Source organism: Mandrillus leucophaeus, unplaced genomic scaffold, assembly GCF_000951045.1.
Source record: "Mandrillus leucophaeus isolate KB7577 unplaced genomic scaffold, Mleu.le_1.0 Scaffold2, whole genome shotgun sequence".
In the NCBI taxonomy this organism is placed as follows: domain Eukaryota; kingdom Metazoa; phylum Chordata; class Mammalia; order Primates; family Cercopithecidae; genus Mandrillus; species Mandrillus leucophaeus.
The window spans coordinates 9,929,107-9,934,420 of NW_012102031.1; the positions used below are offsets into that span (position 1 = coordinate 9,929,107).

The following is a 5,314-nucleotide window of genomic DNA, read 5'->3' on the forward strand; positions in this document are numbered from 1 at the left end:
TCATGGTGGGGATTAAAGCCATAGGGTTCTAGTAAGCTACATCTCTCTCCATGTTCTGTTATCCATCCTCACTGACATTGCTGTAGGGTGGTGAGACAAACAGGGCGTTAGATACACTCTTACTTTATTTGGTTTAGCAAAATATTAGCACCTTTATGGGCCTTGGTTTCCTCATTGCGATATATACAAGAGTAATACCTACTACGTCCTTTAATGTGAGAATTGAATCAGATGGTGAATGGATCACCCTCTGTTCAGTGCCCAGCCCCAAATAAATGCTAATTAAATGGCTTAATCAAACCAGCTCAGGCTGTGACTGGATGTCATCCCTTGGTACAGTCTGACATTTCTTGATTCTTGTTAACAGCCCTATGACAATGTTGTCATAAGAAATAGAAAACATCATTTTCTTTAGGGACCAATTTGGAGCCCATCCATAACTGTCTTCCAACTCCTCCTGGCTTCCCCGTCACCTTGACCTTCAGGGAGCCTCATTTCTGCTGCTGGCATTGACCCATCCATGGTAGCCATGACAAACTGATTCTCCCCACCCGGCTTTTCCGAATCTATTCCCATCTCATCTCAAAACCTCTTTCTGTCATCCATATTGCCTTGCTTTCTTATTCCTTTGCCGTTTAGTAGGTATTGATTTCTATTAAGATGATCATTAGGATTTATTGAGCAGAGAAGTAGATATTGACACTGGCTGGGAGGCATGATCCGAATGGGGAGGGAATTCTGTCCCTGCATCCCAATTCCCCCAGTCTTGCCTGCTGCTGATAAAGTTAGCTGGAGTCCCAGTATGGTGCCCCATCTGTGCAGTAGGGAAATTACTGCCCACCTTGGGCCTGGCTCAGTAATGGACGCTTCACAAATGCACCATATTAAAAGGGGCTTTGCACATCTGGTATTAGAATATTTCCAGCCCTGGCTCAATGCGTGGCACAGGTGACTGTTCGCAGATATTTTTAGAAGCAAGGAAAGGAGGAGGGGAGGAGTATATCATAAGGCATTTGGCATCTCCTGCCTTTGCTGAGTAAAGGGGAAGGAATTTAGGATTTGTACGGGGAATAGTACCACATGTTTACGAGTATTTATATAAAGCTAATATTTCAGCTGCAGGGAAAAACTTGCCCTGAAAATGTTAAAGCTGGAAGTCAGTGATCTCCTATACCCTCCTATAATTTTATAGCTGTGTGCACTCAGGTTTAGAGTCAGGAGAGGAAGGCCCAGGGCCATGTGTCATTTCTTGGCAGAACTTGGCGTAGGACTGCTTTTCATCCATTCCCTGTTCTTTTCCGTATTTCCCAGTTTTCCCATTTTTGTCTCCATCTGTCTCCTATCTGTTGCACTCTACCCATCTATTTATTTACCTGTCGGCTCCCTCGTTTGTGCTCTAGAATGTTACCCACTGTGATCTCTCGGGCAAGTTAATGTCTCAGGGCCCAGTTTCCTCAACTGGGGAAAAAAGAGTAGCTGTGAAGATTAAATAAGCTTAGTGGTTTATAAGCGTTAGATTTTGGGGGCTGGAAAATCCTTCATTACGGGGGGCCGAGGAGGACTGTCTTGCACATTGTATGATATTTTGCAGCTTTCCTAATCTACTAGGTACCAGCAGCGTCTCTCCCCTGATTTGTGATTCCAAAAGTGTCTCCAGACATTGCCAAATGTCTCCGGGGCAGGGGGCATATTGCCCCTGTCTGTAAAGTACTGGCATAGAGTAAGCAATTATTAAATGTTGTTAAAAAAAAAGAACACTGTTGTTATGACTATTCTGCAGTTATTTAATTTATTTCTGAAAAGTATTCATTTGGTGCTTCCCGTATATACTGCAGAGCACTGAGCCCTGTGAGGCAAGTGAAAAATGTAAGCCTGATGTTTTCACTTTCTAAGAGATTGCGACGCGGTTCACAGTCACACACACGAGGATGGGCTTTCGAGGTGGCTTTGAACGTGTTGTTCCAACCTAAATTTAGCAAAAGGACAATTGTGAGGCTTAAGAGGCACATCTGCATGCTCCCAGACCTTCTCTTTGGGTTCGTGGTCCCACCGTACCCTGCCCCTTTTGGTTACCAGTAAATGCAGCAATGGCGACAGGTAATGACCTTGTTGGCTGGTCCTCTAGTTCCTGATGAACCCTCAATTGGTAGGGACTGTCTCTGAATCAGAGCAGCTGGCTCTTTGAAAAGAAAGGCACTATTGCACAGTTGCTGCTGCTGACCCTTGCATTCAGAATACCGCCCGAGGCCAATGGACAGGTCACCACCCTGTCGCCTCTGTGCTCCTGCCTCCGAGACCACATCTTGGGATTTTTCCCTTGCCCCATGCGGTAGCAGAAGGGTGTCACAAAGGGACTCTGCTCAGACCCACCATCAGACCTGACCGCTGGCCTTTCCAGAGCTTCCAGAGCCCCTCAGCCCTGCCCTCCTGGCTCCACCTCCCGTGTCCCCCACCCTTGTGTCTTCTCTTGCTCACCTCACACACAGCAGCCCTCCTCACTGTGTGCACTGCCCTGGCCCAGTTCTGGGAATGCTCTTTCCATGGATCCCTTGTAGCCCCTTTACTTCCTGTAGGTATTTGTTCACACTTCACCTTGTAAGAGAGGGCCCTTTATGAAGTCCTCCTCCCACCCCACCTTTCCTTCCTTTATTTCCTTCACAATTCTGATCACTGCCTGATGCCTCCACTGTATTTACTGGCTGTTGAGACTGTCTCTTTTCTATGTTCTCCCGCTAGACTGTAAAATCCCTGAGGGCGGGTGATTGGTTGGTCGTGTTCAGTATGTTTAGAAGTGCCCAGCTTGTCCGCCAATAGACACTCAGTAATAATTGGCGAATGAATGGATGGATGAATAAATGAATGAACCAAGAAGGAGAAGTTACTGTGACTGTTATAAAGTTGATAAGTGCATGCAGAGCCTTTGTTCACCATTTTCTGGGAGGGATGGGTCTCCGGTACCATAGCCCACGGGCATGGCTGGGTGTAGTTTGGTCTACATTATATCAACTCTTCCCTCCTCCATCTAGAGATAATTCTGTCCTTGTAATGATCCCACTGGGGCATACAGATGAGGGCATGAAGGTGACACTTATAGAACTGTGGCTGAGAGCCAGAGATTCCCACTTCCACCTCCGCCCCCATAGCATCATCAGCCTAGTCAAGAAAGACCCGTGGTCTCTGGCCACTGCACCCCAGCCTGGGCGACAGAGCGAGACTCCGTCTCAAAAAAAAAAAAAAAACCTTGGTCTTTGTGTTCTGGGACTTAGTCCTTCATTGACCCTGTGGCTCTGCTTTTCACCCCGTCTCATGCTCTCCTCCTTCACCGTTCCTGTCTGATACATGCCAACTTGTTAGGAGAACAGAAAAAATGCATTCGTTTGCTGACGCTTCTCTACCTGTGATTGTCTTCCACTCTGCGTCATGTGCTGTATCCGCCTGTCACCCCGGCACACTCCGTCACCCACGCAGCCTCTCGTTCCTTGTGTTTCCTTGCACGCTCGTGCTCTGCTGGCCTCTGTCACTCTCACTGGGCATCCTGCCTGCCTTCCCACCCCCTGCACGTGTCCCTGTTGGCACTTCCCTATTCACACTCTCCTCTCCACCAAGTTTCCTTTGACGCTTCCTCTTTCAAGCTGTGCAGCCTTCTTCAGCTGACGCTTCAGTATCATTCCATTTTTGAAGCAGGGAACTGGTTTGGTCGGCACTAGCTCCAAGTTTGTCTTTATGGTATTTCTAGCCTCCTTCATTCTCTTTCCTGTTTTGGCTGCAACCAAAGGCTGGGCTCAGTGATGAATCCCAATTGGGTTGGTGGCCCAGCCAGGCCCCTTCTCAGGCTAAGGGTGGTGTAGGGAGCTGTATGAATGAATGAGGTCCCCCAGAGAGACCATCACAAATGGGTAGAGGGGATAAAAAAAGGGGGCTGAGAATGCCTGTGTGGATGGCAGGCTCCTGATATACAGGAGTTTCTCTTTAAGGTACACCACACAAATTTTATCTTTCAACATTTCTTAGTCATTTCCCAAATTCCATGTCCCTTTTCCCTTTTCCCTTGATTCCTTGATTAACTTCACATGACCCTTACCCAAATCCGCCTGATATCGGAGATGTGTGTCTGTGTTTAAGGTTTTTGGAATCAGCAAGCACCTTTTTCATTCTTGTTTCCACTCATCACCTTACAGTACCTCACTGGACACAGTGGATTTCCCAAACATCTATAGACGTGAGCTGATTCTAGAATTTCTTTGCACATCACCCACATCCTGGAGCTGTTTCTTGGGAGAAAGAAAGATGGCATGCCTCCCTTTGTCCCTGGATCCTGAAGGCTGCGCTCTTTACACCGTGAACCCACATCTGGGCTTGCTCTGCAGCCAACCTGGAAATTCACGACTGCATTTTCTTTTTGACGAGAACTTCATAAAGTTCTTTTCAACTAGAAACTTCTCTTTCTTGTAATTGTCTCTAATGGCTGCCTTGTTCGAATAAGCCTTTGCTAGCTCCTGTCTGACCCCTTTGACTTTGCCTTCTGCCTCCTTTTATCCTCCAGCCTTTCGTATAGATTCCAGAGGAATCTTCCTCAAAGGCTGTGCCACTCCCTGTTCAAAAGCTTTCTGTGGCTCCTCGTTGCCTAGAAAGCAAACGAGTAAGGCCAGATATTGTTAGTGGCTCACTTACCGCCTTCTAGGATCTCGCTCTAATTTCCCTTTACAACTTCATCAGAACAGCTCAGCCCCAAGCTCCCACCTCAATTCACACTTGCGACCCCAATCATCAGTCTGCCCATGCCACGGCCAAGGTGGTTCCCCGAATGCACGTGTTCCTTTTCTGTCTCTGAGTTGTTAACTTGTGCAAGGTCCACCCTCTTCTTCCTAGACCTACCTCACCTTTTCTGTAGAGTCCCTCTTCCCTGTTTCTTCCATTCTGTCTTATCAGGGTTATTTTTCTGTCTTTGGTCTTGCCATTATACTTTCCTCCGTTGGGTGACTTACTATAACGTGCCTTCTGCTGTGACTCTGTTGTGTGTTTTTGTCTGTTCATTCAATTCTAAGGTCAGGAATGATGTATTTCTCCCATAATGTGCAGCTCGGTTCCATGCACATCGTAGGTGCTCAGCACGTTTTCATTCAGTTCAAGGACTTTTACCATTGTATATGTCACAGTATTTGTTACTTTTATTTTTGTCATCACCACATCATTGTCCTTAGTATCTTCATAATGACTTATAATTGATAAAGTAATTCCCTCCCTTCCTCCCTCCCTTCCTCCCTTCCTTCCTTCCTTCCTTCCTTCCTTCCTTCCTTCCTTCCTTCCTTCCTTC

The 5,314-nt window shown here is 46.8% G+C and overlaps 1 protein-coding gene and 1 long non-coding RNA gene across 4 annotated transcripts in view; one reads left to right on the forward strand and one right to left on the reverse strand.

Moving 5' to 3' along the window:
• Nucleotides 1-2,590, reverse strand: part of LOC105538940 — a 25,854-nt gene extending 23,264 nt beyond the window's left edge. Inside the window, exons 1-2 of the long non-coding RNA XR_001005986.1 lie at nucleotides 2,476-2,590; nucleotides 1,818-1,966 (exon numbers count right to left, since the gene is read on the reverse strand). This is a non-coding gene — a long non-coding RNA (uncharacterized LOC105538940). The remainder of the gene's footprint in view (nucleotides 1-1,817; nucleotides 1,967-2,475) is intronic.
• Nucleotides 1-5,314, forward strand: part of LARGE (like-glycosyltransferase) — a 692,738-nt gene that overhangs the window by 208,494 nt on the left and 478,930 nt on the right. The gene's annotated exons all lie outside the window — the stretch shown is intronic.